We start from the raw sequence: 26,657 nt of genomic DNA, 5'->3' as shown, positions 1-26,657 counted from the left end.
GATGCGCCCTCTTTTCTGAGGGCGATCAGGGAGTGGGGGGAAGGATCTATCCATAAGAAAAGGTTTATTTTCGGCAGCGGCGCCAGCCACCCACCATGGAGTCCTACAAGGGGACGCTGCAGGGTCTGTAAGCACAGGACCTGCAGACGCCATCTGTACACCACCACTATAACCGAATATGGTGTATCCAAGGTACGATAGCCACACAGGGTTAACCCTTGCCGCCACGAAACACGGAGGTCAACGGAAAAAAGTAGAGGACAGGAAAGATTTGAAGTAAGAGAAAAGACGAAGATGTGAGCGCGAGACAGGAAAAGGCGACTGCCGATTCCCCCCCCAGGCGGGTCAATCCGGGATATATATATATAATATATGTGGGAATGAAATTCAATGGATCCGGTGGAAAATGCGGTAGAAAAAGAGGTTGACAAACGTGCGAAAAAACAGTAGTTTTACTAACGTTTCGGCAGGTGGGCCTGCCTTCGTCGGAGTGAATGGCTACACAACCATTCACTCCGTTGTGTAACCATTCAATCCATTCACTCCGACGAAGGCAGGCCCACCTGCCAAAACGTTAGTAAAACTATTGTTTTTTCGCACGTTTGTCGACCTCTCTCTCTCTCTCTCTCTCTCTCTATATATATATATATATATATATGTATATATATATATATATAAGAATATATATATATATATATATATATATATATATATATATATATATTGTGATCGCAGTCACCGACTCTTCTTTAGCAATTGGACGTGTAATCATATTTCTATAACTTTCCTCATCTGTAGATGCCATCATCAGGGTGTGCCAGCTCGAGCTCGTCTCAAATTAAGCTCTTCCTCATGAGAAGTGGGCGGTGCGTCTTGATCCCCAAGTCCTCTCGCACGTTACCACGGCAGCTCCACTCGGGTCGTCGTCTACTACCACCTGCCATGGCAGTGCAAGACAATCCTGGTTCATTCAACACCACCAGCCTAGTGCGGCCTCCACCGTCAACCCTGACCATTCACAGCCACCAGCGTAATCCTCCAGTATTTTCGGGTCTCTTAGGGGATTACGTTGCAGAATGGCTACACACCTACGACCTCCTCAGCAAATTGAACAGGTGGGATACTCTACACAAGTAACGTACGGTCCCTTTCTACCTAACTGACGTTCCCAAAACCTGGTTTCGAAACCAGCTCCAAGATCTTCCCGACTGGGACACGATTGCATGGCAGCTCCATCAGATTTTCGGTTCCCCCAGTGTTCGCGATGAAGCATCAACAAAGAAGCTTGCTGAACGCATTCAGCTGGAGGGTGAATCATACACCTCGTGCATTGATAATGTTCTTGCCTTGTGCAAGCGTGTAAATTCATCTATTCCTAAAAGCGACCAAACACGCCATACTATCAAAGCCATAAATACGGTCGCATTCAACGCCCTTGCGTCGCAGAACCCTACCACGACTCAAGATGTCATCATCATTTGCCAGAGACTAGAAGAACTTCAGTCCCTTCTTCTCTGCCATGATGCCTCGGACATTCATCTTTCTGCGGCCCTCGACATACATGCCCTGGTCTGCGACATTGTTCGTGAGGAGCTTCATGGGCGCTGCTCTTCCTGCGCTCCACCATCTACTTTAGCCTCAGCTCCAACCAACTTGCGCGACATCGTTAGGCGAGGAATTGCATCTGCGTCACATCCACCTTGGTTCCGCCGAATCCAGGCCTCGTCAGAAACCAACGTACGTAGAATTCGCGGGGCTCACAATACACACCACTATCCCAGCGACTACACGCCATGTACCTGTGGCGTCAGTGCCACCAGGGATGTGCCCACAGCCGTATTACGCCATGCCGCGTCCTCCATGCCCAATCTGTCAAGATTGCGCATATAGGGGTCATATATCTCGCTTTTGCCGAAGGCGCCAACAGGACGAGCAACGTGGCTACGCTCCAGAGTAAAGCGAAAGCTTTAGTCCACTCACGAACTACCAGCGCACACCTTACGGGTCTTCTTTTCAGCGTTCGCCCTCTCCACCTTACAGTGAGTCTCGCCGCCATTCACCATGTCTCAATTGCCGTTCTGTGTCGTCTCTGCGACCTGCCTTCAGCATTCTCAATGCCCACTCAGAAAACTCCTCAATGCAGTTTTAGGAGAGGAAACTGCATCCACCAGACAGCCAGCAATTCCTCCAGACAGACCATCGAACTTGTTAACAGTGTTAAAATAAGGTATACGCGCCGAAGCTCTATAGATACTGGCGCTGCTATTTTCAGTATTCGCTCTTACCTTTGCTCCTGTGTCAGCAAAGTAACAACACCTTACTCGGGCTCGTCTCTTTGTGCTGCGACGAACGCCATTTGTCGCCCACTTGTCCAGTGTACAGTCCGTGTTTTCATAGCCGGTATTCGTCATCATAATGCTGTTGCCGTTTTCCGTGAGTGCACCCACAGACTCATTTTGGGGTGGGATTTTCTGTCGTCTGCAAGCGCTTCTATATCTTGTCGTTAGCGCCTCATTCACCTCAATCCCACCAGCTCTTCTTCATCGGAACACGAAGAGCGCATTCTTCGCGTCACCACTTCAGATTATGTTCTTTGGCTATCCCGAGAAAAAGTAATAGGCGTTGATTGCATCAACATTGTGGATGATGACGTGCTTCTACTACCATATGGCCACACGGTGCATTGAGGCATTCTGATCATTCTAGGCCTTGTTCGTTTTTTTGAAGGGTCCGCTTTTATTACTGCGTTATATCAGACCACCGAACCCTTATTGTTGCCCTGTGGATCAACAGTAACATACGCTATTGACCCCCATCCCGTTGCAATTGTAGTCCTTCCAAGTCAAGAAGACCTACCAGAGCCAAGCACGCAGCCACTACACTCTCCCACTCCTCTATCGGTGACGATAAGCTCTGATTCAACAGCATGCCAGAGTCAAAAATTGCTGAATTTATGAAACAGACATCTCTCCTTGTTTGGCGTTCATTATGCTGTCCTAGGTATGACAACTTCTGCGACTAACTAAATTCAGACTGACGGCTCCCTAATTATTCACCAGTGACCATACCGTGTGTCTCTTGCAGAAAGGTAGATAATCGAGAAAAACGTCTCAGACATGCTTCGACGGAATATCATAAGTCCTTCCTCGAGTCCGTGGTCTTCGCCAGTTGTTTCGGTGCAAAAGAATGAAGGAACAGTACGTTTTTGCGTTGATTACGGGGAACAGAACAAAATAACGTGCCAAGATGTTTACCCTCTCCCATGAATCGATGACGCACTAAATTCGTTGCATGGCGCAGAATATTTTTCCAGCCTTGACCTGCGATCTGGCTAGTGACGAATACCAGTGTACAAATCTGACAAAGAGAAAACGGATTTTTCCACCCCAACCTAATGCCTTTCGAACTTTGTAACGCCCCTGCTACCTTCGAACGTGTGATCGATAGCGTACTGCGTGAGCTGAAGTGAAAAACCTCTTTATGCTACCTCGACGACATCATAGTGTTTTCGTCTACCTTTTCGCGACATCTGCAACGTCTCGAAGACGTCTTAGGTTACCATGCAGTATTCAGCTGGTTTACAGCTGAATACAAAAAATGCACCTTCGCAAGCAAGATGATCAAGGTTCTAGGGCACTAGTCAGCAAAGACGGTATTCGACGGGATCCTGCAAAACTTGCCGCCATCCTCGAGTTTCCTTGTTCGTTACCTAATAAGACCTGCGAAGTTTTCTCGGCTTGCCATCCTAATTTCGGCGCTTCATACACAATTTCGCAAGGCTTGCCTCTACGCTCCATCAACTGCTCGCAAGTAACACGGCGTACGCCTGGTCCGAAGACCGTGAAAAGGCTTTCCTGACGTTGAAGAAAGCCCTGACATCTTACCCGGTACTATGTCACTTCGATCCAGGTGCACCCACCATTCTGCTCGTTGACGCCAGTGGTCATGGTCTTAGTGCCGTTCGACTGTAGCGTGACAACACCACATGCGAACGTGTCATCGCTTACGCCAGTCGTGCTTTGACTGCTGCCGAGAAAAATTACACATTAACCGAAGAAAAGCGCCTTGCTGTTGTATGGGTGGTACGAAAATTTTGTCCATACCTCCACAGCTGCTTATTCACAGTCGTCACCGACTACAACGCATTGTGCTAGCTTTCATCGCTAAAGAACTTATTGGGCCGTCTCGGACGCTGGATGCTTCGTTTACAAGAGCACAACATTGATGTCGTCTACATTTCTGGTAACAAGCACCAAGATGCTGATGATCTCTCTCGCTGCCCTCTACCCTACCGTAATAGCCCACCGTCACTAATTTCCACCACAGCATTACCCATCGCAGGTCTCAGTTGGTTTATATCCGGCCACCCTTCCACCCTTGTGTCGCATCAATGCATTGACTCTTACTGCCGCTCCATAATAGCACGCTTAGAAAGCACGATCACTCCTCCGAACGCCCGACTTCGCCGACAACTGAAACAATTCAAGCTTCACAATGGTGTTTTACATCGCTATATTTACCACGTTGAAGGAAACAAATGGGTCTTCGTTACACCACGTTGTCTACAACGTCAGGTTCTTGAGACATTCCTAGATTATCCTGCTGCTGGGCATCTCGGCTATCACAAAACGTACGACAAAATACGCAGTCGGTTCGCCTGGCCCGGCCTGTCATTCACCATTGCCAAATATGTTTCTTCGTGTGCTGTATGGAAACGGCGGAAATGACCCACTACTGCTCATTCTGGCTTTCTCCAACCTCTTCCTTGCCCCGCTTTGCCATTCGAAGTCGTCGGTATAGGCTTGTCAACCCCCTTCTCGTGACCTCCAATGGGAATCGTTGAATTGTAACGACTGTTGAACACCTCACTCATTACACAGAAACAGCCTTACTGCACGCTGGTACAGCCACTGAATTAGCCGATTTTTTTCTGCGTAACAAAATTTTACGCCATGGAGTTCCACGTGTTCTGCTCAGCGACCGCGGCAAGGTCTTTCTTTCCTCTATAGTTTCTGAGGTTCTACGCGCCGCCAACACCAACCACAAGACAACTTCTACTTATCATCCACAAACGAATGGTTTGACGGAACGCTTTCACCGCACCCTCTCGGACAAGATTGCCATGTACGTTATACCTGACCACACGAACTGGGATGGCGTTTTGCCATTCGTAACGTCGCCTACAATATGGCTACGCAACGCACCACAGGCTTTTCTCGCTATTTTCTGGTCCATGGCCGCTCTCCAAGTGTAACTCTGGACGTCTCCTTCCTTTCGGCTCCTGCTACATCAGCAGACCCTTTATTCACACAATTTTGTCTCGCCTCGAGCACTGCCGTCATCTGGCCCGAATCAACACCGGCACCTCTCAGGAAGCTCACAAGTCTCGCTATGACTCAACGCACCATGCTGTCACCTTTTTCTCAGGAGAAAGGGTTCTTCTGTGGACTCCCGTGCACTTTCCCGGCTCATGTGAAAAATTTCTTCGTCGTTTTATAGGACCCTATACGGTGATTGAACAAACGTACCCCGTTATTACCGTGTCTCATCACTTAACGCTTCCTCCAACCAGAGTTGCCGTGGGACAGAAATTGTGCACGTTTCTCGACTGAAACTGTATACCTGACACGATTCCTAATATTGTCTTTCGCGCGGCCAGGAGGCCGCTTCCAGCGTGACGGGTAACTAGTGCGAGCGAAGTCACCGACTGTTCTTTATCAATTGGACGTGTCATCAGCATTTGTATAATTTCTTCATTTGTGGATATCATTATTAGCATGTGCCATCTTGAGCTCATCTCAAATAAAGCTCTTCCTCAAATTATATATGTATGTATATATATATATATATATATATATATATATATATATATATATATATATATATATATATATATATATATATATATGTGTGTGTGTGTGTATTTATTTATTCAGTTACCCTCAAGGCCCGAGGGCATTACAGAGGGGAGTGGGTACATACATACATGTACAGCATACAAAGCAAAATGCATCAGAAAAATTGCAATCATCGCTTGCTACAGGGTTGAACTGAGGCTACGTACAAATAAAATTAGTGACGGCAATTTTAAATAAAGCAGCATCTTTTATACCAACAATATCACAAGGAAGATGATTCCAGCATACAGAAGTTTTTGGCACAAATGAATTATGAAAACACTTGGTGTGCGCTGAAGGAAATCCTACTTTATGGGGATGATCAATGCGAGTGGAAACGTAGGTTGGTTTGGCCAATAATCTGCTTCTGAGTAACGGATTGGTGAAGTAAATTTTATGGAATATACACAGCCAAGACACTTTCCTGTGAAGAGACAGTAGGGGTAATGCTAGTGTAGTTTTCATTGATGTGACGCTCGAGGTGCGATGGTAATTTGAAAGGATGAAGCGCGCTGCCCGATTCTGCACTCGTTCTAATTCATAGATAAGCGAGTCATGACCAGGGTCCCAAACAGATGCTGCATATTCTAATCTGCTACGTACCAATACTTTGTAGAGTAAGAGTTTCAAGTAAACGGGTGCCTGATTAAAATTTCTTCGAAGGTAACCCAACGTGCTATTAGCTTTACCAGCAATATATTCAATGTGTGTCTTCCAAGACAATGTAGAAGTTATGTGGATACCTAGATACTTATAAGAATTTACTACTTCGAGAAGAACATCATTAACATTATTAAGATACTAGTGCTGTGTCGGTTAACATGCATGTACTTGCATTTGTTAACGTTTAACGCCATGCCCCAAGTCTCACACCATTCCTGAACCCGATCCATATCAGCCTGAAATTCTTGAACGTCTGAATGTCCCTTAATTGCCCGATAAATTACGCAGTCATCTGCGAAAAGACTCACTGAAGAAGTAATGTTTTGAGGCAAATCATTTATATAGACCAGAAAGAGCAATGGTCCCAACACGGAGCCCTGTGGGACCCCAGAGCCAACCGGGACCCTGGGCGAATCAAAGTTATTAACAGTTACAAGTTGAGAACGGTTACTGAGAAAAGCAATCACCCACGCGAGGACGTTATCATCTATATTGAGGCTCCGTAATTTTATAATGAGTAAATCATGAGGTACTTTTTCAAACGCTTTATATATTTAAGGGAAAGAAGTGCATACATAAGGGCTCGTTTTTCCGTGTTTTGGCACAATATTAATAAGATCTAACAGACAGTAATGCCAAGGAATGTATAGGGGAAGTTATTACAACAAATAGAATGTCATTAGGAAGAAAGACAAGTGGGTGAGCAGGAACCAAAACTACGACCTTCGAATAACCCGTTCGATGCTCGATATATATATATATATATATATATATATATATATATATATACATATATACATATATATATATATATATATATAAATATATATATATATATATATATATATATATATATATATATATATATCCGAAAGCTTTGTATACCTAAGAGCTCGTTTTTTCCTGTTTTGACACAATTTAAGGAGTTCTAACAGACAATTAAGCCAAGAAATGGATAAGAACAGGTATTAAAACCAATGTAAAGGAAATAAGAAGAAAAAAGTGTGTTGTGAGCAGCAAACTGGCTGTGAGAAGCAATATAAATATATATATATATATATATATATATATATATATATATATATATATATATATATATATGTATATGTGTGTGTGTGTGTGTGTGTGTGTGACGCAGGAGGCGTGATGGCTGTACGATGAACCATTTATTTGTCTTCGTCTTTCTCCTTCTCTACCATTCCACCACACCGTTCTCGTGTGGTTCGTCACACGCTTCCCCCCTCCCCCGAGAGAGACGTAGGTGCAGGGGTGGATGATATCGTTTAAGTCTCCCGACATGAACGATGTCAGTCTGGCGACCGAATGGAGCCACGCTGCGGTCGATCTCGTAGTTAACTGCCGAAATCTTGCGTATGATCGTATAGGGTCCTTCCACGATTGCGCTGAGTTTGCCGCGGTTCGGGTGCCAGGGTGTTTAATATAGAACAAAGTCTCCCACTTGAAGCTCTAATGGAAGGAACTTCTTGTCATATATGATCTTGTTTTTCTCGTGATATGCTACTGAATTGCGGACTGCGTTGTTACGAGCTTCCTGCAGATTTTCGGTAACGCCTGGAAGAAGATAGGGATACGATGGTGTGCCATACACAAGAAAGCAGGGTGGGTAGCCTGTGACTTCTTGAGGCGTTCTATTGTACTCGTCGACAACGTCCGAGAGGAGACGCGGCCACGGTTTTCGGGGTTCAGCGTTGATCTTGCATCGGAGGCGAGTAACGATCGTCTGATTTGTGCGCCATTACACTGCGGGCGTTGTGAGCTTGTTAAAAGCTGATGAATATTGTTGTGCTTGAGGAACTGCTCAAATTTTCCAGCAGTGAATCCTGTGCCGCGGTCGGAAAGGAACTTTCGCGGCTTTCCAGCAGCGAAGATACTCTTTAGGCTAGAGATGTACGCGTCGCAAGTCTCATTCTTGTGTGCGAAAGCCCAGACATAACGGGTGGCATGATCAACGGCTAAGTGAATGAATCTTTTGGTTGAGCTGTAGTTGCCAAAACCTCCGATAGTGTCCATGGCCAGAAGATCAAACGGTTGTTCCGCTGGTGGCAAAGACTCCAAGGAAACAAATCGTTTGTTCTTCGGCTTCTTGCAGCGCTGGCAGGTATCGCAGTGGCGTATGTACTCGCTCACGTCAGTGATGATGTCGGGCCAATAGTACTGGGGAGAGAGAAGCCGCAGCGTCTTCTTTACCCCGACATGACCGAAAGCGTCATGAGCTTTTTGGAGAAGATAAGACCGGAGGGCAAATGGCACATAGACTTTTCGTATTCCCCTGCGTGTCACTATACTCAGTCCATTCTCAATGGTTTGCTTTCCGGGTGGTTTGTCGTTGTCATGCTCTCGCAGTTGCTCAGCAGATAGGAGTTGAACTACCGGGCTTCGAGATAGTGCATCAGCTTCAATGTTGTCAATGCCCTTTTGGTGTTTGATGTTCACGTCGTACATGGAGAGTTTCAAGGACCACCGGAAAAGTCGGCCTCGGGGATTCTTGATGCTTTTAAGCCATTGCAACGCTGCGTGATCTCTGATCACAGTGAAAGGTTTCCCGTGTAGATAGCAGTGCCATTTATCGATGGCGTCAATAATTGCCAAACATTCGAGTTCTGTGATGGCGTAATTAATTTCGTGTTTTAGTAACTTCCGTGAATGGTATGCGATTGGGTGCTCTCTACCTTCATCATCAGCCTGCTTCAAGACGGAGCCGATACCTCTGTTGGATGCATCGCAGTATAGCACACAAAGCTTAGTGGCATCGTAGATGTTAAGGATTGGCTCTTCCGTCACGCATTTCTTGAGCTGAGTGAAAGCCAGTTCACACTCCGCGTCCCAGTTCCAGGTGGCGTCTTTGCTGAGCAGGCGCGTCAGTGGGTGAGCGATTTGACTGAAGTGGTCGATGTATCGCCGGTAAACATTGACAGTGCCGAGAAAACGCTGCAACTCTTTAGGGCGTGATGGTGTCGGAAACCGTAAGATTGCGTCCCCGTTGCTTTGCTTTGGAGTGACGGTGCCATGCGAAACCTTGTGTCCCAGGTACTCAATGGATGTTCGAGCGAATTGACATTTCTTTAATTTCAGCTTGACGCCTTCGCTTTTGAAAGCTTTTAAAACGACCTCCAGATGCCTCAGATGGTTTGGAAACGTGTCAGAGTAGACAACAATGTCATCGAAGTAATTCGTGACGTTCTGCAAACGGTGTTTTGCCAATACGAACTTGACAGCCCGTTCGAAGGTGGCCGGAGCATTCCGAAGGCCAAAAGGCATGACGAGCTACTCGTAGTGACCGGTACGTGTGACAAACGCCGTTTTCAGAATGTCATCAGGGTGAATCTTCACGTGCCAGTAACCTGACGTTATGTCTAATGTCGAAAAGTACGTAGATTTCCCCAGAGAATAGAGAACGTCATCGATGCGAGGGATGGGCTCATAATCAGGCACCGTCAATTCGTTCAGCATGCGGTAGTCGATGCAGAAGCGCGTGCGTCCTTCCCCTTTTTTCTCTGCCAGAAGTGCTGGCGCAGCGTATGGGGAGGTAGATAGTCGTATGACACCTTGCTTGAGAAGCTCATTGATCTGTCTGTCCATTTCAACGCTGTCAGTTTCTGAGCATCGATAGGGAGGTCTACGAATAGGAACATTGTTGTTGAGATGAATGCGATGCATTTCGCCGTTGATGCACCCAATGTCTGTCTGTGACTTGGAAAAAATGTCATCGTACTTGTGGATAAGCTGCTTCAATGCCAACTGTTGAGTTTTATTTAGATGTAGTACATCACAAACTTCAACACCTTGCAAAGACGCGCCCTTGTTAACCGTGGTTTGGTTCTGTGTACGAGAATGGAGGATGTCTTTCCCTTGGCGTAGAGTCATAGTGTCAAGGTCCAGCGACAAGTTAAAGAGGCAAGCACTATCCAAGCCAAGAAGTAAGTTGCTCTTCATGCCTTGTAAAACATGAGCCTGAATTTCTCTTGTCACTTTTTCTATCTGTACCTTTAAATTAACGCTACCCAAAGTTTTGGTAGATGATGTGACTTGTTGAACTGAGATGCATGAATTCCTCATTATTTGCAGGTGAAGTGCCTTCAGCACTGCTTCGTTGATACAGGTAGTTGTAGCTCCGGTATCAAGTGTAGCGCTGACAGGGTACCCGTTAATGAGGGCATCAAACTGAATTACATGATCTCTTGGTCGCCCTCCTCGTTTCCCTGGTTGGTGGAGAGGACGGAAATGCTTGCGCGTCGTGGGCATTCATTAGGCCAGTGCATCTGTCGGGGTAAGCCATCTATCGCGCAGTGTTTGCACTCACGCATGGGTGTTCGTACCGGGGAATTACGTGGACGCTGACTAGTTCTGTCACTTGTTACGTTAATCTGTGTATTCGGAGCTGGTGGAAAGCGATGTAACTTCATTCTCTGCATGGTTGACTCTTCACGAAGTGCAGCTGTAAGCCATGCCTCTGGTGTAGACGAGGTAAGCCAAGCAAGCGCCATCGCCTTATGCACAGGAAGGCCGTCGATGAGCCCTGATATAAGGTGCGTGTCCTTTAAGTCGGCGAGGCGTCCGAGAGACATTTTTTTATTATAGTATTCCTGCAAGCTCTGGCCTGTTCGCAACCGGCAATGAATGAATTGGCGAAAAGGATCCGCGACGCCGCTCGTAAAGCGTCCCTTCATGCGTTCACATAAGCCTCCCAAGACGCGTCTGTGTCGAAAACCTCGGTGAGAAACCATCGGAAAGCCTCACCTTCAAGGTAATCGGAGAAGTAGCACAGCTTGTCTCGCTCCGTCCATGCTGCGGCCGCAGTCCTCACCTCAAAGAGTCGGAGCCACTTGTCAAAGGGGACGTCCATAGATGCTCCCGAGTACTTCGGGATGTTGATGACTTTCTTGGATGTGGCCATGATGAAGGGCACGGTAGATCCTGTCGACTAGCGTGACGCAGGAGGCGTGACGGCTGTACGATGAACCATTTATTTGTCTTCGTCTTTCTCCTTCTCTACCATTCCACCACACCGTTTTGTGTGGTTCGTCACACACACACACACACACACACACACACACACACACATATATATATATATATATATATATATATATATATATATATATATATATATATATATATATATATATATATACATGCATATATATATATATATATATATATATATATATATATATATATATATATATATATATATATATATATATATATATATATATATATATATATATGACGCTATGATGAAAGGGCGACGTGGCCTGGCTCATACCCCATGTTTATTCCATTCTCTCTTCTTCCTTCTGTGCCTCTACCAACCATCGCTTCATACGTTACACGATTCCCCCTCCCCCCGAAAGATGGCACTGCTTACAAACTATAACAAATTAAAGAAGTCAATGAACAAAACAATGCCCAAATTCACAGTTTCACGTCCAGACGGAGTTTTACAATCTCACGAAATCTTCAAGGCCGATTGAGCAGTGCGATGAATTTTATGACAAATCTGGTGGGCGAGGTTGACTTTTGCGTTCTGGCCAAATGATGCACGCCTTGAACGTAGAAATTTGTGATGACACTGCGATTCTCGTCATGAATGAAGAAGGGTCGAAGTACTTGTAGCATTTGAGAGTCGGATGTCTTAGGCACGAAGTTCTCCATCGTAAACGCTGCTTTCTGTGTCTTGGCTGAGACAGAACGAGTGCTTGCAGCCTGCATGTGCGAGAACCGAAGCTGATAGTATGATGCCTTTGTTCCTTCATTGTACACATGGTAGCTGCACGTCTCTTTCATAGCTTTCTGTGGTCTTCTCTCAGTTTGTTGAATCGTAGACACGGCGTTGAGAACTGGTGCAGAAAACTTTGTCGACGTTGCTTTCTGCAAAGATGGCATAGGCATCGACTTCGTCTTTGCTTCTTTAATTGATGTTGTCTCTGATGATCTTTCAGCCACAATTGTACTCGTGAGGAGGTTTCACTTGATCGTTGTTCTTGTTCGAGTAGCCGTTGTAGTTCTTGGAGTTCGTGGAGTTGCCTTTGTTGAAATTGCTCGTCTTCTTGTGAAAGTTCAGCAGATTGGCCTCTTTCAGGAACATGAGTCTGCTTTTCTTTAGATGGTGATGTGATCAGTAGATTGTCGGTAGTCGACACTGTACTGCTAGGCTTGTCCTGAGATGAAAGAAGCGTGACAGGCTGATGAAAACGCTCCCAAGATGGTTGTGAGTCATCCTTGATTGTAAATACTTCTGTCAGGTGACAATGCGCCGGCGTTGGTGGATTCGAAATTTCTGCAGTGCTTTGACTCACATGTGTGTTGTCACTTGACAATGAGAGCACAACAAACATGGCTTCAGGTGGTTCTGATGGCGTATGTTTTCCTTTTTGCAGCGCAGTTAGGCTGACAATGTCTGTCTAACGACCCTGGTCCGGAACGTCAGGGTAGGGGCTGGTATTGTGAGGATTCACAAGCTCGTCACGCGTGAATTCCGTCGCACGCTCGAAACCGTCTGCGCCTTGTGTGTGACACGAAGCATCAAGGATTGTGGGTGGTTCAGTAAAATGTGAAGTGTTGTGGTGCAGTGAACACGTTGAAAATGCCGATTTCATTGTTCTTGGGAAAGCCGGCTTTAGGTTTAGTCCTTTGCCGAAATGGTCTAAATTCTTTTCGGTATACGGAGGCTTTACCTTGTCTGGTGCGACGTGCAAGTTACCAGTGGGTGTTCGAATGCGTGACGTTTTTTCGGAAGAGTCACAGGATGGTACAATGGTGGTATATTTTCTCTGAGGTCTCGTTTGCAAAATAGGCTTACTGCGAGAAGACTTCGCGTAACTCTGATGGGCGAGTTGAAAAGCTTTCCGCTGATGAAGTATGGAGAGGTCTTCATCGTATTCCTTGAAACGAGTGATCATTTCTTCTTTGATTTTTTCCAAGACTCAACGTTCTCGAAGATGTGGGTGAGGTAAAACTTGAATGCCTCACCTGAGATGTAGTCGGTGAAGTTTATGATCATCTCCCGTTCCGACCATGATGCAGCGGCGGCGTGGACATCGAATAGGTTGAAACAGTCCTGTACGGGTTCATCGTCCGCTGATCCGGTGTACATGGGGATGTCGAGGTCAGCCGATGGTTCTGTCATGGTGGCGGTCGTTGTCCTTCTAGGCGATGATTCGGTAGTCAATGTATGATCAGGTTGTCTTCTGGGGAACTGCGTCGATGATGAGTGACTGATAAAGGGGCAGGCAGGTCTCCATCCTGTCCACTCGTGTGACGCTATGATGAATGGGAGACGTGGCCTGGCTCATACCCCATGTTTAATCCATATCCTGGTTTTACATCACTTCGCTCTTTCATCGCTCACAACGCTCGCCTCACGCCTCACTCGCCCACTACGGTTGGGATAGAGCTGCGGAACTCCGAATATACTCAGCCAAGCCTAGGGCCAACCGTCCTCATTCATGCATCAGAACAGTTTATCTTCCAAGGTGCGGACACAGAGAAACAGCCCCAAGTAAAATCTGACCAAACCAATCATCTCGCAGTGTCGCTGTCGAGTTTCCAGCCACCTGAGAGCCCCATCAACACAGGAGGCTCGGAAGGACCAACTTTCAAGCACTTCCCTGTGCCAGGAACGATAATTAAGAATCTCGTTGCAAGAGCCTCAGCAGATTTTTCTGTCAATTCTGGCACACTATCTCCATTGCCTAACACAAATCGCGACACCTTAACAAGTATCGACTATTCACTGATCAAATCACGATGCAAAGAAAAGCATACAAATGTTCTTGAAAGATGCCCATCTGACCAACTTTTTCACAAATATACGAGAATATTCAGCGAAGGCAACTCCACAAACTCCAGCAAATACAATGGACACACAAACAAAAACGAGGACGCAAAGCAAGCGTCTTAAAACAAATTCAAGAAGCGAGGCATCTTCGCATAAGGGATTGGCGCCAGAAACGCATTTGGCACAAAAGATCAAGACTGTGCCTAAGATTGCAGCTCCGAAACCTCAGGAAACACCGAACAAGACAAGAAGTCACCAGTTACACTACCCAAGGATTCAGACACCATCCCATTAGTTTACGACAACGAGCACGCACGCAGCAAAGACAGCGACGCCGAAGACCGATCTACTGCAACGCTTTCAAACAGCGTCCATTCTTCACAATAATGCCAGCTATTTCATCAGTCTCCACGTCCAAAGCATTCTTGTGTTATCCAGGACGCAACCATCAGCCTCGCCCGCCAGATCTCTTATTGATATCACCGGACTGCCACACTCTTTCCTCAAGTCTTAGCGACGAGGAAGACAACACGTGCATTTTAAAATTTGTGAGACTACCTCTTTATTTTGACATTGGTGACTTCCAAGCAACTCCTTGTTTAATTTTTCTTGTTTGTAATTTGTAACTCATGCCTTCTTTCGGGGGGAGGGGGAATCATGTGACGTATGAAGGTAGCGATGGTTGGTAGAAGCCGAGGAGAAAGAAGTGCTTTTAGAATAAACATGGCGTATGAGCCAGGCTACGTCACCCAGTCATCATAGCGTCATATATATATATATATATATATATATATATATATATATATATATATATATATATATATATATAGTGGGAGTAATAATTCAATGGGCCAGTTAGTCTTCGTGAAGGTATGGGATATGGCACAACGGGAGCGTTGTCAACAAGGATAAATATATTTCCCAACAGTTTCGGGGAGAGTCCTCCCTTCATCAGGGGATGAGTTATACTGACATGAGCTTCCAAACTTCGTTGCTGCCACGTCCCTCTCGCCTTGAAAGACGTTTATATATATATATTGAAATACCACGGGTTCAGCTGACGCTTTATTCAAGCAACAGCGAAAATGGCGCCGATGATGAAGAGGAACGGGCGAAGTCTGATGATGGTTATTGACAGATGAGGATGATGTCCAATGAATTCTTACACTAATTTCCCCCGTCGACGGAAGCGGCGAGCCTGGCAGCGAATCACGCTGGGGAACGCATACGATACGGCTTGAGACGCGAAACGTGAACAATCTTTGTCCCGCGGCAGCGTTGGGCAGTGGGGACATGAACAGGTGTGACAAGGTAGTTCACCGGTGAGGTCTGTTCGATAGCTTTGTAGGGGCCAAGATAGCGTGACTCAAGCTTCTCGCATAAGCCAGGCGTTCGCGCAGGAGTGCACAGAAGCACATCGTCGCCAGGGCGGTAGAGAACGACACGGTGAGTGGCATCGTAACGATGTTCGCGATCTTCTTGGCTAGCTTCGGTGTTTACACGGGCAAGACGACGGCATCGAGCAACACGGGACAGAAACTGGTCGCAAACGAATGGTGAAGAGTTGACAGGGCCAGAAAAGAATAAAACGTCGAGTGGTGATGTCAGTTGGCGTCCGTATACTAGGAAAAATGGAGAATAGCCTGTGGTTTGTTGAACTGACGTATTATACGCATACGTGACAAAGGGAAGTATGGCATCGCAATTGCGATGGTCTGGTCGGATATACATGGACAGCATGTCACACAGCGTGCGATGAAATCTTTCCGTTAAGCCATTGGTTTGCGGGTGATAGCTAGATAATGTTTTATGAACTGTTTTTGATGCTTGAAGAACTTTACTGAGCTTGCTCGAAAGAAATGCCTTGCCCCGGTCGCTCAAAAGAACACGAGGGGCTCCGTGATGTAGGTAAATAGAATGCAAGAAGAAAGTTGCTACTTCCGAAGCAGTTCCTGAAGTGATCGAGGCCGTCTCAGCGTACCGGGTCAAGTGATCAACCGCGGTGACGATCCATCTCTTGCCGTCTGATGTAGTTGGGAGGGGCCTGAAGAGGTCAATTCCGACGACAGAGAACAGCTCTGATGTACAAGGAAGTGGTTGTAGGGTCCTGACTGGAGCAGTAGTGGGCCGCTTGCGGTGTTGGCAAAGTGCGCACGAGGCGATATATTTAGCTACCGTCGTGGAAAGACCTGGCCAGAAGAATCGACTGCGGATGCGCTCGTATGTTTTGTAGTAACCCAAGTGTCCCGACGTTGGGTCGTCGTGGGAAGCACGCAGAACATGAGTGCGTAGTGCGCGTGGTAACACGGCAACCCATCGGTGGCCTTCCGGGTGGAAAATGTATCGATGTAGCACATCGTCCTCCAACTTGAATAGTCGAAGTTGTTTCCGGAGTCTGGCATTTGGGGAAGATGAAGCGCCGGTGAGCCGACCGATGATGTCAGTGCAATAAGAATCGGCTCGCTGGTGAGTGGTAAGTACTGACGGACGGGTGGATGAAGGTAGAGAAGAAATCAATGATATCGACGAGGCGTCCTCCGTATAGCCGATTTGACAAGGGGATGTGACGTGCTCCGAAGACTGCGGTAAAGGGCATCGTGACAAAGCGTCCGTCGACATCTTGGTGTTGTCTTCCAGTCTTGTAGATGACGTCGAAGTTATACGATTGTAACCGGAGAATCCAGCGGCCAAGTCGTCCCGACAATTTTTTGATTGTGGACAACCAGCAAAGAGCATGGTGGTGTGTCGCAATAGTAAAATGTCGACCATGTAGATACGGACGAAATTTTTGGTTGGACCAGACAACAGCCAAGCACTCTTGTTTGGTTATCGAGTACTTCTTCTCTGCAGAGGTCAGAGTGCGGCTTGCATACGCGGCTTGCAGTGCGGCTTGCAACTTTCTCGCGAAAGGCATGGTCACGCTGGAGGAGTACGGCACCGATTCCTTGTCCACTAGCGTCAGTGTGTAATATCGTAGGTGCCTTTTCATCGAAATAACAAAGCACCGATGGGGATGTGAGTGCCTGCTTGAGCTCTTGAAACGAGGCTTCGCATTGATCATTCCAATCGAAGGGACCGGTACTAGCAAGGAGCTCGTGGAGAGGCGGGCAATAGTGGCAAAGTTGCGAATGAGGCAGCAAAAGTACTATGCGAGTCCAAGGAAACTGCGTAGTTCTTTGGAACAAAGGGTCGCAGAAAGTTGAGGACTGCGAAAATTTTGTCCGGATCGGGCTGGATGCCATCTTTACTAACGAGATGTCCCAGACCTCTTATAACTGTGTTGCCGAAATGGCACTTCTTTGTGTTTAATTGAAGTCCAGCATTGGAGAGACATGTGAGCACTAGATCTAGGCGTTGCGGATGATCAGAAAAAGTGGAAGAAAACACGACAATATCATCGAGGTAGCATAGACAAATTTTCCACTTGAGGCCGCGAAGAACAGTGTCGATCATCCTTTCAAATGTGGTGGGAGCATTACATAGGCTGAGTGGCATTGCGTTAAACTCGTAAAGACCGTCTGGCGTAGAAAAGGCGGTCTTTTCTTTGTATGCTTCGTTCATTGGTATTTGCCAATACCCGGACCGAAGGTCAAGGGTGGAGAAGTATTGGGCGCCTTGCAATGAGTCAAGTGCATCATCTATACGGGGCATCGGATATACATCCTTTCGGGTAATCTTGTTGAGCGCGCGGTAATCAACACAAAAAACGTACCGATCCATCCTTCTTTTGTACCAAGACAACGGGTAATGACCAAGAACTGGTAGACGGTCGTATGATGTTTCTTTTTAGCATATCGGTCACGTTCTCGTCGATGATTTCGCGCTCGGCCAAGGAGACTCGGTAGGGACGACGGCGTACAACAGTTTGACCTCCAGTGTCGATGCGATGATGCGCAACTGTGGTCTGTCCTAGTGCCGAAGCCTTGGCGTCAAAGGAGGTCTGCTGTTTTGTTAGCAAATTTAGCAACGCCTCACGTTGAGAAGCCGAAAGGTCAGGATTTATACCGGGAGCAAAGGAGGAGGGAGTAACAGACGGGGCCTGTTGTGGCTGAGCGGTCAAGGCGTCAAGAGAGACCAAAAATACTGGTTTGGTATCCACATAACACGACAATGCAGAACCTTGAGGTAGGAGGACAGGCTCCGGGGTAGTGTTCAGGCCAAGGATTATCGCAGCACTGTCGTTGAACTGCACCAGGCTGGAGGGGACTACAACGCCGCGAGCTAGACAGTGGCTGGAAGGGTGATAAGGACGTCACCATTGGCAATATTCCTAGAAGTGATGGCGATGAGTTGCTCCTGACCCGGGAGCAGTATGGTATCGGAAGCTGTGAAAAGACGCAATGGTTTCTCGTCGACACGTTCGCTGCAGTGATCAGTCTCGGTCATCTCGACTACACGTTGACGGCAAGAAATTAATGCAGATGCTGATGAGTGAAATTCCCAACCTAAAATTAGTTCATAAGCACATGAAATCAAGACAGCGAAGGTGATGTGGTGACAAATACCATCAATGAAGACACGCGCTGTACATTGGGCCGATGGTCTAATTATTGCTCCATTGGCCCTAATCAAAGATGATCTAAGGTATCGTGTCTGCACTTTCCGCAATCGAAAACACAAGTCGGGACGCATAACTGAAATAGTTGTTCCCGTGTCCACCAAAGCCAACACCCGCACACCTTGCACAGTTACCAATAACATGTTTGATGGTCGTTCAGGAGGACTTGTGACATTTCGCCGCGATGCAGTTTTCCCTCCAAAAACTGCACTGTTTAGTTTTCCGATCGCTGGGCCGCCAGTTGAGTGACAAGTTGAAGGGGTGAAACAGAGCGTAGGCGTGGCGAAGGGGAGCGTGGTCGGGAGGCACGTGTATTGTTGGTCGTGTTGGAAATGCGCATAGGAGACGGGGGTGGGTGGTTGGCAGGACTGTCGCCATAACGGTAGTAACCTCGGGCACATGTGTCGTCTCGTTCAAAAGCGGCATAATCACGACGTTCATCTTGCTGCCGACGTCGACTGACCCGGGAAATGTGTCCTCGAATTCCGCAGTAGTAGCAAACAGGCCGTGGGGCCCGTCAGGAAGAATTGTAGCTAGGGTTCGGTGGACGGGCGACTAGAGGTGCGAGATGTTCGTGATCAGGCACAGGTAGTGGTACTTGAGACGGCGAGGGTTGCATTGAAGCGATCTGCGCATACAAAGCGGGTTGGGTGCAAGGTGGAGCATGGTCGGTGCTTTGAAACGCTGACATTTCTTCCCTAATAATGCCACGCAGATCACTAGAAGCGGTTTGAGCGAGAACGTTGTGAGAAGGAGGTAAACTGTAGGTTTGCACTTCTTCACGAATTATGGTTCGAATGATGGATCGGAGCTCCATACTGTTTGCCAGGGGGTTCTCCGAGAAGTCGGGTCGCAGGCGGATTGACTGCAAGGAATGATGATGATTATGATGATGATATGTGGGGTTTAACGTCCCAAAACCAGTATATGATTATGAGAGACGCCATAGTGGAGGGCTCTGAAAATTTCGACCACCTGGGGTTCTTTAACGTGCACCCAAATCTGAGCACACGGGCCTATATTTCCGCCTCCAACGGAAATGCAGCCGCCGCAGCCGGGATTCGAACCCGCGACCTACGGGTCAGCAGCTGAGTGCCTTAGTCATTAGACCACCGCGGCGGGGCATTGACTGCAATGTATCAAGCCGCTGGCATACAGAGACAACGTCGGAAACCGTTCAAGGGTTGTGCGCGACGAGGGCGTTGAAAGCGGTAGGTCCAATACCCTTCAAAAGGTGCCGGACACGATCACCTTCTGGCATGGCGTCGTCGACACGGCGGCAAAGTGCAAGCACATCCTCAATATAGGAAGTGTGGGACTCAAAGCAATGTTGAACACGTTCTGCCAATTTCTTCCGAGCTACTTCTGAACGGATGGTCGGTGTGCCGAAAATCCGTCGGAGCTGGTCTTTGAAGGAAGACCAATCGCGGAAGTCGCTCTCATGATTTAGGAACCACGTCTTGGCAACCTGAAAGACGTAAAACTGAACGCGTGCTAATTTCGATGCCTCGTTCCAGTTGTTGTAAACACCTACGCGGTCATAGTTGTCGAGCCAGTCTTCGACATTTTCGCAAGGCAGACTGGAGAAGATTGGAGGCTCGCGCGGGGGGTTGTTGATTGGGCTAGGGTGGGCGGTGGGTGGTTGAGTCGGCGGTGGTTCGGTTGGGCTTGCTCTTGCGCCATGGTGCTCTGCTGGTGTCAGCGACGTCCCGAACGGAGCTCCAGGAGGTGGCTTTAGATGGAGAGAGGTCGAAGAGATCGGGAAGCACCTTCCACCACTTGAAATACCACGGGTTCAGCTGACGCTATATTCAAGCAACAGCGAAAATGGCACCGATTATGAAAAGGAACAGGCGAAGACTGATGGTGGTTATTGACAGATGAGGATGATGTCCAATGAAGTCTTACAATATATATATATATATATATATATATATATATATAGATATATATATATATATATTGGGACAAGGGGACAAGGGGTGGCATGGGAGGAGGCGTTTGCTGAGAGGTGTCGTGGGACATGGTAGATTGCAGGGTACTTGAGCGTAGTTCCAAGGGCATCGAATGGGATCGTAGCACTCTCTACAAATTTATTTTGCGTTTATTAGCCGGCACGCAGCGAGTCTACACAATAGCAACAGTAACAGCCAAGCACGGACTCTCCGCGCGAGCGGCGTTTTTTTTGTGGAGACCCACTAGAAAGCACTTGAGAGTTCGACCCATTTCAGTGTTCGACGGCTTCTCTACAATATATATATATATATAAATAAATATATATATATATATATATATATATATATATATATATATATATATATATATATATATATTGTGAGCATCAATCATTACTCGTTCCATCTTTCTCACAATATATATATATATATATATATATATATATATATATATATATATATATATATATATATATATGCTGGGGTGATATTCAATCGATCCGGTGAACAGCTGCACAGATCGCAGACTGTCTTACGTGGTCTAAAGTTGAAAACCTGCTTATGCTATTTGGACGACATCGTAATTTATTCTTCTACTTTTCCTCAGCACCTTAAGCGTTTGGACGAATTTCTTACGTGCATTTCGAACGCTGGGCTTTAGCTCAATACAAAGAAGTGCCACTTCACCAGCAGGAGCATCAAAGTATTGGGTCACCTTGTCAGCAAAGATGGCGTTCGACCCGACCACGACAAGGTTGCTGCCGTGAGTAATGTTTCACGTCCGGGCAATCAAAAACAATCGTGAAGTTTCATGGGCCTGGCGTCTTACTTCCGCCGCTTTATCAGTCGCTTTGCTGCCATTGCGGGGCCGTTACAAAAGCTTCTGACGTCAGGAACGGCCTTCACTTGGACTGACAAGTGCGAATGTGCTTTCCAAGCCTTTAAACGTGCTTTGACATCAGACCCCGTCCTCCGTCACTTCGATGAGAGCGCACCCACTTTCCTTCACCAGCGGCCACGGAATCGGTGCCGTCCTTCTCCAGCGCCACCACACTTCACGTGAGCGAGTAGTTGCGTAAGCCAGCCGCGCACTAACACCTGGAGAGCAGAAATACTCTATAACAGAGCAGGAATGTCTTGCTGTCGTTTGGGCCAACCAGAAGTTTCGACTTTATCTGTATGAACGCCACTTCACTTTCATTACCTACCACCATGCCCTATGCTAGTTGTCCTCGCTGAAGAATTTGTCTGGGCGACTCGGTCGCTGGATACTCCGTTTGCAAGAGTCCGCTTTTGACGTTGTGTACAGGTCTGGCAAACAGCATCAGGATCCCGACGCTCTCTCTCGCTGCCCTTTGCCACTTTCATCTCCAACCACGCATCCTCGATGCCCTTCAGGTGATCACCCCTGGCAGTTGCTGGGCTACTATCTTCAAAAAGCAGCGCTCAGTTTGCCGCGTGCCAACGTGACGACCCATAGTGTAACCGCATCATCGGCTACTTGAATGACTCGCCTTCTCCACCTAATGCCAGACTACGTCGTCAGCTACGGCAGTTCAAGCAAGACAACAATGTTATGCAGCGCTATACATACAATGCGGATGGGTATCGGTGGGTGCCAGTACTTTCCCGTTCACTGCGAAAACAAGTTCTTGAAGCACTCCACGACGATCCATCAGCTGGACACTTGGGATTTCAGACGACCTACAACTGCGTTTAGAGCCGTTTCTTCTGGCCTGGTCTTTCTACGTCTGTGGCTAATTATGTCGCTTCTTGTGAACTGTGTCAACGCCGGAAACGACCAACTTCAGCTCCTGCTGGATTATTACAACCCATTCCATGTCCCGATACACCTTTTGTCATTGCCGGAATAGGCCTTGTCGGACCACTTCCCGTAACGCCAGCGGGTCACCGCAGGATCGTCACAGCCGTCGACCACCTCACACAATACGCGGAGACCGCTCGTCTACGCACTAGCTCCGCCTCAGACGTTGCCGCCTTCTTTTTAGAAGCCATTGTGTTGCGTCATGGTGCACCTCGCACGTTGTTGAGTGACCGGGGCAAGGTCTTCTTGTCGACAATTCTTGACGAAATTCTAAAAACTTGTGGCACAGTTCATAAGACTAGATCCGCTTACCACTCGCAGACAAATGGCCTGACAGATCGATTCCACCGGAATCTAATCGACATGATATCCATGTACATCGGACCGAACCACGATAACTGGGACAAAATCTTGCCGTTCTTAACGTTTGCACACAACATCGCTGTTCAACAAACCACCGGGTATTCACCTTTCTTCCTCGTCTATGGCCATGCGCCGACATTCAGTATTGACGCCTCTTTCTTCAATGTAACAACAAAGACGTCCACGACTACGCCAGCAAATTTCGTCTCCAGGCTCGCTGACACACGGCAACGTGCTCAACTCAACACGGAGCCCAGTCCACTAGACCGCAAGTATCGATATGACAGCTTTCGTCGAGATGTCACCTTCCGTCCTAGAGATGAAGTAGTACTTTGGACGCCTGTTCGTACACCCGGATTGTGTGAAAAGTTTCAGTCACGCTTTCTCAGACCTTACGTTGTTAGTGAACGAACATCTCTTGTCAATTACCTTGTCACTCCCGTCGAGGGTTCCTCGGACCGTCGTTACCGTGCATGCGAGATAGTTCACGTATCACGCCTCAAACCTTTTGTTCACCGTATCTTTCCGCCTAAGACTCGGCCGGGTCGGCCGATCAAGTGCTCGGGGAAAATAAGTGTGAGCATCAATACTCGTTCCATCTTTTCATCTGTACATGCTCATCATCACTACTCCAACTTAGGTTGTGGGGCACATACTCGAGACAATAAACAGAGTCTTGAGGGTACTGGACGCCATCTTACAATATATATATTGTACCGTCACGAGCAACAGCGTGACACTTCGCTGAAATCAATGATTGATGTGGCTCGTAGCTCTAAACGCGCCACGCCATTCGTGATTCATGACGCCCTACTATGTCGCAAGAATTACTCCAGTCATGGTTCCACACTACTCCTCGTCGTGCCAGAATACCTGCGTCTTGCGGTATTCCAAGCCCTGCACGATGACATCCCATCTCGGCCTCTTGCATTTGCCCGAACGCTTCACCGTATCCGACAAAGTTTTTACTGGCCTCTACTCTGGAAGACCACCAAGCACTACGTCGCTGGTTGTGATGTCTGCCAACGCCACAAACAACCTACCACACCCTTGGCCAGCCCACTGCAGACGGTTAAGCTACCGACATCTCTATTCGAAAAAGTCAGCATAGATTCACTGGGCCATTCTCCCAAGTCTACCACCGGCCACCGCTGGATTACTGTGTGCGTAGATTACCTGACGATATACTGAAATGATGGCGGTTGCTTCAGCCGCATCATTTGATGTGTCATAGTTTCTTCTACGCTCGATCATACTTCGTCACAGTGCCCCTCGTCTGGTGATAAGTGATCGCGGCCGACAGTTTACCGCTGACGTTGTCGAAGAGTTGCTTCGGCTCTGTGGGTGTCAGTATCACCAGTCCACGCCATACCTCCCTCAGACCAACGGCCTCACCGAGCGAACCAATTGTACCATCGTCAACACGCTTTCAATGTTGACCGCAGCGGATCACAAGAAGTTGGATGCCGTATTACATTTTGTTACATGCGCCTTTAATACTGCAAAACACGAAGTCACGGGTTATACGCCTTTCTTTTTTCTCTATGCTCGTCATCCCCAAAGTTTGCTTGACACCATACTTCCTTTTTCGACGAACGAAAACGCCAGTGTTGCCATAGTCAACACGGTTGATACTCGCTGGCTCGGATGACGTGACTCTCGAACGTCTGGCTCAACTCGCCGACCGCATGACCAACTGCATCGAGCCACCAAAAATATCTATTGCTGCAACGAGAAGGCCCGAACATGCAGACCGGTTAGGTCGCTTAGAGGAGAGAGTTGACCGAGTGGCTGCAGCAGTTGAAAACCTCACCCTGTCCAACAAACACTGGCCTGCACGGCATCGTTCGTCGTCCCGTGCTCGAAGACTACAGCACCGCGGACACTCAAGTGAGGCAGATCAGAACATCTGCTGGTACCACCGTCGTTTTAGCGAGCAAGCCACTCGCTGCACCCATCCATGCTCGTGGACGGGAAACGCACCGGCCAGTCGCTAACGGCGGAAAGTGACACGAGCCACCTCAAGCCGCCTCTTCTTCCTTGTCGACCGCATCACCGGCACACGCCTCTTTGTCGATACTGGAGCGGAGCTATTTATCCTAGAAGCAGCAGCTCAACATCGCCTTGGCGGCAAGTTCGTTTCGAACCTAATTGCAGTCAATGATACTGCTATTGCTTCGCATGGAGTACAGTCAATGACGATAGACTACGGACTAAGTCGTACAGTGGTGGGCACTCTTAGGGTGAACACGCGAGCGCGTGGCCGATGGCACTATCAGCACCACGTAACAGTCAATGTTGGAAACATTGCACATGCGTAGCATGTGCTTTGCGAAACACTCTCTCCACCGCGCGCATCCCGTCATCGATACGTTTGTTCGTCGTCTGCTAGCCGCATTTTTTGTTCGCTGAGCTGATGCCTTCTGCATTTCAAGGTCCATCTGTTTTGAAGATTGACGCGTCAAGAAAAAAAGTGAGTCTAAGAGGGATAATTATTAAACTTTTAATTCAAGAAAATTGCACTTTTGCAATTCAAGTTAAACAAGACCATGAGAACAATTATAAAGTAATGAGCAAATCGAATAACGAGTCATGTGACCACTTACAGCAATGACGGCAGCTATTCTGGACGGTAACGAGCCGTAAACTGATCGAACATATTTCTGAACGGCTTTCAGCCTTTCGTTCTCGTTGCTGACTTGCGCCTACAACTGGTCCGAAGTCGCGGATTAAAGAGGCTTTCTTGCCAAAGAAGCTTTCAGACGGCCTCACACGTTTTCTATCACATTCAGGTCCGCTCCTTTCGCAGGCCATTCCAGTAGCTGCATGTGCTGCTCCGCCTTGAACTCCTTGACAGCCCGCGCGGTATGTAACAGTGACCGGTCTTTTTGAAACAGGTAATAACCATGTGGCAATAAACCGCTCGCTAATGGCAACAGCACATTGTTCAAAATGCTGCAGTAATTTTCCAACAATAAGTGTCCACGTATACGTTGCAGGGGCCCTAAATCATATCTTGAAACAGTATCGCACACGCTCGCACTCGATCTACCACTGGCAGAAACACCTTGCACGTTGTCTGGGTCGTTCCTGCGTGGCATTTTGAAGTTAACTAAAACAATTCCTTTTCAAAGCAGGAAGCTTGCCTCACCTTGTGCCTGGTAGTCTCCAAACAAGCAATGTTTGGTTTTTGTCGAAAACGTCGACTCATCCGAAAAGACGACACGACTTACTCTTCTGGTGTCCATGCTTCGTGCTACTTAGCAGACTGCCGTCGTGCGTCCTTGTTTGCCGCCGTTAGTAGTGGCTTCTGCGTGTCGACGCGACTGCGAAGGCCCGCAGTACGCAGACTACGTCGAACAGTGGTGTCCAAAACGTTCAAATCCAAGTTCCCGCGTATTGCTAAGGCTGGCAAGAAAGGGTTACGAACAGCAGCGGCAACTATGAGGGCGTCTTCATCGTCTGTGGTAGCTTTAGGACGGGGCGCGCGGGGTGCATCCTGAATGCGACATTTATACTTGTAGGCTTCAATTATCCTGTTCACAGTCTTAAGAGGCCTATTAACTAAAGCGTCTATATACCACTGGGAATAACC

This window comes from Rhipicephalus microplus, unplaced genomic scaffold (assembly GCF_043290135.1).
Source record: "Rhipicephalus microplus isolate Deutch F79 unplaced genomic scaffold, USDA_Rmic scaffold_13, whole genome shotgun sequence".
NCBI lineage: Eukaryota > Metazoa > Arthropoda > Arachnida > Ixodida > Ixodidae > Rhipicephalus > Rhipicephalus microplus.
Note: the sequence above shows the minus strand (reverse complement) of the source record.